At 41.7% G+C, this 8,300-nt stretch overlaps 1 pseudogene; it reads right to left on the bottom strand.

Moving 5' to 3' along the window:
• Positions 1–6,542: 6,542 nt before the first annotated feature.
• Positions 6,543–7,409, bottom strand: LOC102480825 (transcription factor BTF3 pseudogene; annotated as a pseudogene).
• Positions 7,410–8,300: the final 891 nt, after the last annotated feature.

Here is an 8,300-nt window from a genome sequence, read left to right on the forward strand (position 1 = left end):
TCTGACAATGCACAGTGTATTTTGGATGGAAAATTCATTTGTGTGTTGTGATGGTGTAAAGTGAATTAATAAATAAATAAAATAAATTAAAAAAAATAATAAATAAAAATAAAAAATAAAATAAAATAAAATAAAAAAACAGAAAAAGAAACAACCATACTCCCCGGAAAACTCCTCAAGAAGGGTGCAACCATGGTGCAGTGGTAAAATACAATGTTCTATCAGGTTGACTCACATGAGAAGGTTCTGGGTTCAAATCCAGAGACCTCTCTGAGTATGCTGGGCATGAGCATACCCATGATCCGGGGCTGCCTGAGCCTGGGAGGGGCTCATGGACTCAAGAACTCCGTGCAGTGTGCTGTCTCTGTCTCTCTCTGTTTCTCTCACTTATGGAAGAAAGAAAGAAACTCCTTTTTAAATTATTTTATTTTATTTTGCTTATTTAAATTTGACCAGAGAGGGACAGAATGAGAGAGAGTGGGAGAGACGGAAAATGAGAAAGCAAGCCACCAGGTCCAGGACTTTAACCGTGGTCAGCCATGTGGGATGATCACGCGGTAACCGGGGGAGCCGAGTGTGAACTAAAAAAAAAAAAAAAAAAAAACAAACAAACAAAAACACACTGGTCTCTGCGTGGGTGTGCGCACGCGCGCGTGCGCATGTTACAGCCAAAAGAATGGAGAAAAGAGGTGAAGGGATTGCAGCCTGGCCATCTCTCTAGAGGGCACTCTCTTGCTTTCCCTCTCTGGTGATTACATGTGCCCTATAACAAATTTTTAAAAAAATTAATACAGCAAAGCTGTTCTTTTTCAGTTCCACATGGAATGAACTTTTATTTTCCAAAAGAGAAAATTCTGAGACCAAAGAAATTCCCTAAGAGGTATTCAAAAAGTTATGCCGTCATGAAATGGATTAGTACCCTTATAAAAGAGGCTGAAGACCTGCCATTGGTGTGGTGGTTAAAGCAGCTACATTGCACAAGTTCTGACCTGGTGGCTTGAGAAACACGCTAGGTGCACAAGTGCACACCCAAAATCCTAAGAGGAAAGTGGTGAAACGAGATTGTGGCATGGCTATCCCCTGGTGGCTGTTTTCTTTCTTTCTCCCTCCTTCTCCATGTCTCTTTCCAGCAAGTTCATGCATATTCTGGCAAATTAAAAAGAGAGAGAGATTACGAGAGATCATTCTTTGCCCCTTCTACATGAATGAAGAGGCAGCATCTATGAGTCAGAATGTGGGCCCTCACCAACATCAAATCTGCCAGCACCTTCATCTTAGAATTCCTGTCCCCAGGGCTGGCAGGTGGCATGGTGGTTGAGGCACTGGACTCCCACATGGCTGACTGAGGTTCAAGTCCTAGACCCAGTGGATCTGGAAATCACAACAAATAAATACATAGATTTTTAAAAATTAATTAAAAAAAAAAGAATCCCCAGTCCCTAGAACTATGGGAAATATGTTTTTATTGTTTATAAGCCACTCAGTTTATAATGTTTTGTTATAGCAGCCTGAACAGACTAAGACACTTATGTTCTAATAAGTAGCTTGCATTACAAAACAAGACTTTCTTACCCCAAAAGATCAGGCTTCCACAATTCTGCACCTTTATATCCACACCCATGAACCTTTGGGCAGAATTTAGCTGTTTTGCCTCCACGTAGGTAAAGTCCATTTCCTCATCTTTGACTGTCCTCAATTCCTGGAAGAACAAGCAAGTTGTTATAGGTTTGGTAATCCTGCAGGAAAGGAATAATTTAGAAGAGAAAGTGTTTTTAATCTGAAGGTTAAACTTTTAATGGAATATTCCAAACATAGTAAGTATTGATATGCGTTAAGGAACATAATAATGAAAGCTATTATAATTTGCTTTCTATGTGCTAAGTTTTTTTTTTTTTTATGAGGTTTTTGCTATAGGGCACGTGCGCTCACCAGACAGAGAGACAGAAAGCGAGAAATCACCCCCCAGGGAGGATGGCCACACTGCAATCCCTTCTCCTCCATTCTCCTCTCGGGATCTTGGGCACGCAGGCACATGCACCCGGCATGAGTCTAAGCCACCAGGTCCGGGACGCGAACCACATGGGAGTCCAGCAACATAGCCATTATGCCAACTCCTGGTCCCTATGTGCTAAGTTTTTTGAATAAACTATGTCTTGCAACCATAACTGTAAGAGGTAAATACTATTATCAATATAATTTATAGATTTTAGGGTCAGATCTGAGATTTGGAACAGGCAGGCTGATTCTAAAGCTATATATATAGTTAAAAGTGTATTTACTTATTTATTCCATGAAGGAGGAAGACGGAGAAAGTCAGACGGAGAGACAGGCACCCCAACAGGATCATAACACCATGGTCTACCCTCAGCCTCAGCCAGACCCAGATTGTGGGTAAATGCATGCTCTGTATACTCAGCAGGACATGAACCCAGAACCCTCCCCTGTGGGTCATCCTCGCAGAGTGTTGTAATGCAACTGCACCACCATTCAGCCCATCAATATCTCTATATATTATATACTTTTCTTTTCTTTTTAGTTTCTGTTATTTGCTATAAGGTGGATGAGCTGGCTGGAGAGAGACAGAAAAGTGAGAAATCACCGCCCCCAGGAGAGACATGACCACACCACAGTTCCTTCTCCTCCATTCTCCTTTTGGGATTCTGGGCATGCACATACATGCACATGCAATGATTTTCAAGCTGTGAGGTCCAGGTCCAGGTCCAAGACACAAACCAGTCTGCTATGTGGGAGCCAGCCACCTTAACCTCCATGCCACCTGCTGGCTTGAAAGCTATATTCTTTACTCTTCTGCCTCTTACACATTTTATTAAATGCATGTAATATAAATTAACCACTGGTGATAAGCAAATGTTAATGACTGATTATGTTGTAGATGGGATAAGGCTCAAATATGTTACTTATACTGATTCTAGAAATATTCCAAGATTTTATAGGACTTCAAGGTGATATCCTGAATGTATGTAGATGTCTAGCCATGCAGTTTAGTAAAGGTCTCTTATTTCTCTGAGCTTAGGGCTATTAACTTTTAAATTAATTTCATTATTTTAGCTATTTGCTGATGATAATTTATATAGTAATATCTTTGCCTTGACTGATATGCATGGTATTTGTGCTGGAAAAAGAAATGTTGTACACTGTAAAGAGATATGTGATTGGGGCCGGCAAGTGGCATGGTGGTGAAGTGTGTTGGACTCCCACATGACTGACTGTGGTTAGAGTCCCAGATCTGGCAGTTGCTTGCTTTCTCAGTTTCTCTCTCTTCCTCTGTCTCTCTCTAGTCAAATTTAAATAAATTTAAATAAAATAATTCTTTTAAGAAAAGAGATACGTGATTAAACATAAATAAATTTTAGGGGCCAGCTGGTGGCACGGTGGTTGAGGTGCTGGACACTCCCATATGGCTGACCATGGTTTGGGTCCCGAACCTGGTGGCTTTCTTTCTCACTTCTCCACTTTCTCTCTCTCTCTCTCTCTCTCTCTGTCAAATTAAAACTAAGTGAATAAATAAATAAATATTTTTTAAATCTCAAGTATTTTAAAAAACAAAAAACATAAATAAATTTTAAAAAGAATTAAAAATATAAATAAAGCAATAGGAAAATATATTTCTTGCAAGCAGTAACCAAAGAAGATTGTAGTTTCTATATAGATACTGGAAAAACCAGACCTAATAACAAGAACATGAACAAAAATAGAGGCATTACATAATGATAAAGGGGTCAGTTTTCTGAAAAGATATAATAACCCCAAATGTTTATGCACCTAACAATGGAGCTATAAAATACATGAAGTTGGAGTGACAGTGAGGATGAATAGGCAGAGTAGAGATTTTTTGGGCGGTGAAAATAGTCTGTATGATACTATAATGATGGACACATGTCAATTTACATCTGTCCAAACCCACAGAAACACCAAAAGTAAACCTAAATATAAACTGTGGATATAGGGTAATTATGATGTGTCAATGTAAGTTAATCAATTATAACAAATGTGCCGCTCTAGTGGGTCATGCTGTTGATGGTAGAGGCTTTGCATGTGTTGGGATAGACAGTATATGGAAACCTATGTATCTTCCTCTTAATTTTTCTGAGAAACTAAACTGCTCTAGAAAAATAAATATATTGGACAAAAAAGATTTATTTAGTTTTTTTTTGGAGAGATTTTCACTGTAGGGCGCGTGCGCTCGCCAGACAGACAGAGAGAGACATAGAGACAGAAAGCGAGAAATCACCCCCCAGGGGGGATGGTCACGCTGCAATCCCTTCTCCTCCATTCTCCTCTCGGGATCTTGGGCACGCACGCACACGCGCCCGGCGTGAGTTTTAAGCCACCAGGTCCGGGACACGAACCGCGGTCGACTATGTGGGAGTCCAGCGACATAGCCATTACGCCAACTGCTGGTTCCCTAGTTATTTTATATTTATTAAAGATGTTCTGAGTGATTGGATTTATTGATTTTAAGTAAAAAATCGTTACCTTATGATGTTACAATAAGTCATGTGGGTGTATCTTGTCGACCATAATTAATAAAGAATACTTTGTGGAAAAGTCAGTCAATAGACAAGAATGGTTAAAAGCATTAAATCATTGGAACCAGCAAATGGCATAATGGTTATGTTGCTGGACTCCCATGTAGTTGGCTGCAGTTTGAGTCCTGGAACCAGTGGCTTAAAACTCATGTTGGGGGTGTATGTATGTGTGTGCCCAAGATTCTGAGAGGAGAATGGAGAAGGGATTGTGACGTGGCCATTCCCCCACGGGATGATTTCTCCTTTTCTGTCTCTCTGTCTCTCTGGCAAGCGCCCATGTCCTATAATCAGAAACATTTAATCATTAGAAAGGTTTAGAATGAGACATTCCTACTTAGTGAATAGGGCTCAACCATTTGATGATGCTGAGCAAGTTACCGTGGGCCTGTTTCTTAACCTGTAAAATAAGGATTATCTCTGGGGGCCAGCAGGTAGTGTGGTGGTTAAGGTGCTGGGCACTCCCACATGGCCGACCACAGTTCAAGTCCTGAACCTGGTGTCTTACTTCCTCTCGCTCTGTCTCTCTCTGGTCAAATTAAAAAATAAATGAATGAATAAATAAAATTAAATAATTTTTTTGACAGGTTTTTGCCATAGGGCACATGTGCTTGCCAGACAGAGAGAGACAGAGAGACAGAAAGCAAGAAATCATCCCCTAGTGGGGGGGGCCACACCGCAATCCCTCTTGGGATCTTGGGCATGCATGCACACACACCCGGCGTGAGTTTTAAGTCACCAGGTCTGGGACTCGAACCGTGGTCAACTACATGGGAGTCCAGCAACACAGCCATTACGTGAACTGCGGTTCCCAATAAATAATTTTTTTAAAAAATAAGGATTATCTCTTACTCTGAGTACTATTTATTTTTTAATTTTTTTTTGAGAGATTTTTGCTACAGGGCGCGTGCGCTCGCCAGACAGACAGAGAGAGACAGAGAGACAGAAAGCGAGAAATCACCCCCCAGGGGGGATGGTCACGCCGCAATCCCTTCTCCTCCATTCTCCTCTCGGGATCCTGGGCACGCACGCACACGCGCCCGGCGTGAGTTTTAAGCCACCGGGTCCAGGACGTGAACCGAGGTCGACTACGTGGGAATCCAGCGACATAGCCATTACGCTAACTGCTGGTTCCCAGTACTATTTATGTTATTTTTTAAAAATGAAAAAACTGTTTGAGAAGTGGCTTTAGGGCCAGCTGGTGGTGCGTGGTTAAGGTGGCTGGATTCTTTATGGCTGACTGTAGCCTGGCTCCTGGATCTAGAGGCTTGGGAAACACTCCAGGCACATGGACATGCATGCCCAGAATCCCAAGAGGGGAATGGAGGAGAGGGATTGCGGTGTGGCATCCCCTCCAGGTAGTCCCTCCTCTCTCTTTCTCTCCTTGGTGAGCACACATGCCCGATAGCAAATCTAAAAAAGGAAAATAAAAGTGTCTCTAAATGTTGGTGTTCCCCCTCAGTTCTTAAATATCTCTGTACTCCATCTACTCTTTATATAACAACAATTATTTTTCCTGTCTTAAAAAAACAAAAAAAACCTCTTTTGATTTTGTCTTACTATTCGTTCCAGCTATCATCCTATTTCTTTCCTTACCTTTAGAGTAAAACTTTCAAAATAGTTTTCTATAGTCCCTGGCTCAATTTTTGGCTCCTCATTTTCTTTACAGCCCATTCCAGTCTGTAACTTTTTAAAAATCATTTATTTAATTTTGTTTATTATTATTATTATTTTAAATTTATTATAGGGCATGTGCAGTCACTAGAGAGAAAGAGAGAAAGCAAGCCACCAAGTCTGAGACTTGAACCACACTTGGCTACGTGGGAGTCCAGCACTTTTTTTTTTCCCCAAGGCAAAGAACTTTACTATCCTTTGTTCCAAATTTTATTCCCTGGCTTCTTCAGCTTAATTAGCTGCAAAGAATGAACTGCGTATAAGCAAAAACAGAAAAAAGCTTCAATGTCCAAGAGGCTTAGGCTTAAAAATATTAGAGATCTAGATTTTATCGGATTCATAAACAAAACAGAATTTTAAAAAGCAGTCATAATATAAAATAGCAGCTCCCAGTAACTTCGTCAAGTTTATCCCTTTCAGAAGTTGACTCAATTCGGTTTGCTGAGCCTCATCAAAATTCTCCACAAGATCTGGAACTTCATCATCCTCCTCCTCTCCAGTAGCAAGTGGTGCTTTTCCATCCACAGATTGTTTGGGCAGAGCTTCAGCCAGTCTCCTTAGACTAGTCAGACTGTCTGCCCCAAGCTGGTTTAAGATGCTGGGTAGCATTTCTGTCAGCTGCTTTGTCTCAGCATGGCCTGTAATGGTGAAAGTATTCGCTGCCCGAGATGCCTGCACTTTAGGGTCATTAAAGTGGATTACTGTTCCCTGGTTTGTAAACATATTCATCTCTTCAATACCAGAGATGTTGTTTACCCCTAACTTCTTTTTTTTTTTGGAGAGGTTTTCGCTATAGGGTGCGTGCGCTCCCCAGAAGGCCAGAAAGAGACAGAGATAGAAAACGAGAAATCACCCCCCAGGGGGGCTGGTCACGCTGCAATCCTTTCTCCTCCATTCTCCTCTTGGGATCTTGGGCACGCACGCACACGCGCCCGGCATGAGTTTTAAGCCACGGGGTCCGGGACGCAAACTGCGGTCGACTACGTGGGAGTCCAGCAACATAGCCATTATGCTAACTGCTGGCTTCCATACCCCTAAGTTCTTTAAGGAGAACTGAAGTTTCTTATCACCTGCTGTAGCTGTTCTATGAACCACCTTCTTCTTTCTGCAAGCAGTTCCTTTCCCACTAATGCACACTTGTGCCTGCAGCTTGGCGAGTTTTTCCTGGTTCATGATAGTTTCTTTCATCTTGTTGGAGTGGAAAAGGGACTGCACGGGGGACTAGGGTTGGCGCTCAGGAGGTCTCAGGCAGACCAACTGAGATTAGGTGCACACACGCGGGGACACAAGATGGCAGCTCGGGAGTCCAGCATTTTAACCACCATGCCACCTGCTGGCCCCAGAATCTGTCATTCTTAATCTCTCTATGAAATTGCTCTTGGCAGTCCCCAATGATTCATATTTTCAAGTCCAATAGCCAATTCCCAGGTCTCATCTTACTTGACTTAGTATCAGCATTTAACATTGCTGTTATAGGGCGCTATCTTCCTTGAAACTTATTTTCGATTGGTTGCTAGGGTGGAATGCTTTTGGTTTCCCCCACCTCACTGGTCACATCTTCTCAGTCTCCTTTGCTGCTGCCTCTTTATCTCCCTGTCCTTATGTGTTGAAGAGCTGTAGTACTCATTAATTGAAATCTCCATTTTCCCATCTATATACATTCTTTTAGTGATCACAGTTAGTTTCATCATTTAAAATACCACCCATTGGGGCCAGCAGGTGGCGTGGTGGTTAAGGGCACTGGACTCTCACAGCAGTTCAAGTCCCAGACCTGCAGCTTGCTTCCTTACTTTCCCTCTCTCTCTCTCTCTCTCAGTCCATTTTTGACCAAATAAGTAAATAAATAAAGTTAAATAAAATAATTCTTAAAGAAATACATGACTTAATAAAAATAAATAGAATACTTCCCACACAGATTACTCCCAAATTTAAACCTTCAGCCTGAACTCTCCCCAGAACTTCAAGTCTTCAAGGAAAAATTACTTTAGTACACTTCTCTAGACGGGATTTCCCTGGACCTTGGAAACAAGGTAAAAGAAACAAGGACACACTGTTAAGACCCAGGCTAAGGGACCAGCA

Source organism: Tupaia chinensis, unplaced genomic scaffold (genome assembly GCF_000334495.1).
Source record: "Tupaia chinensis unplaced genomic scaffold, TupChi_1.0 Scaffold000279_1, whole genome shotgun sequence".
In the NCBI taxonomy this organism is placed as follows: domain Eukaryota; kingdom Metazoa; phylum Chordata; class Mammalia; order Scandentia; family Tupaiidae; genus Tupaia; species Tupaia belangeri.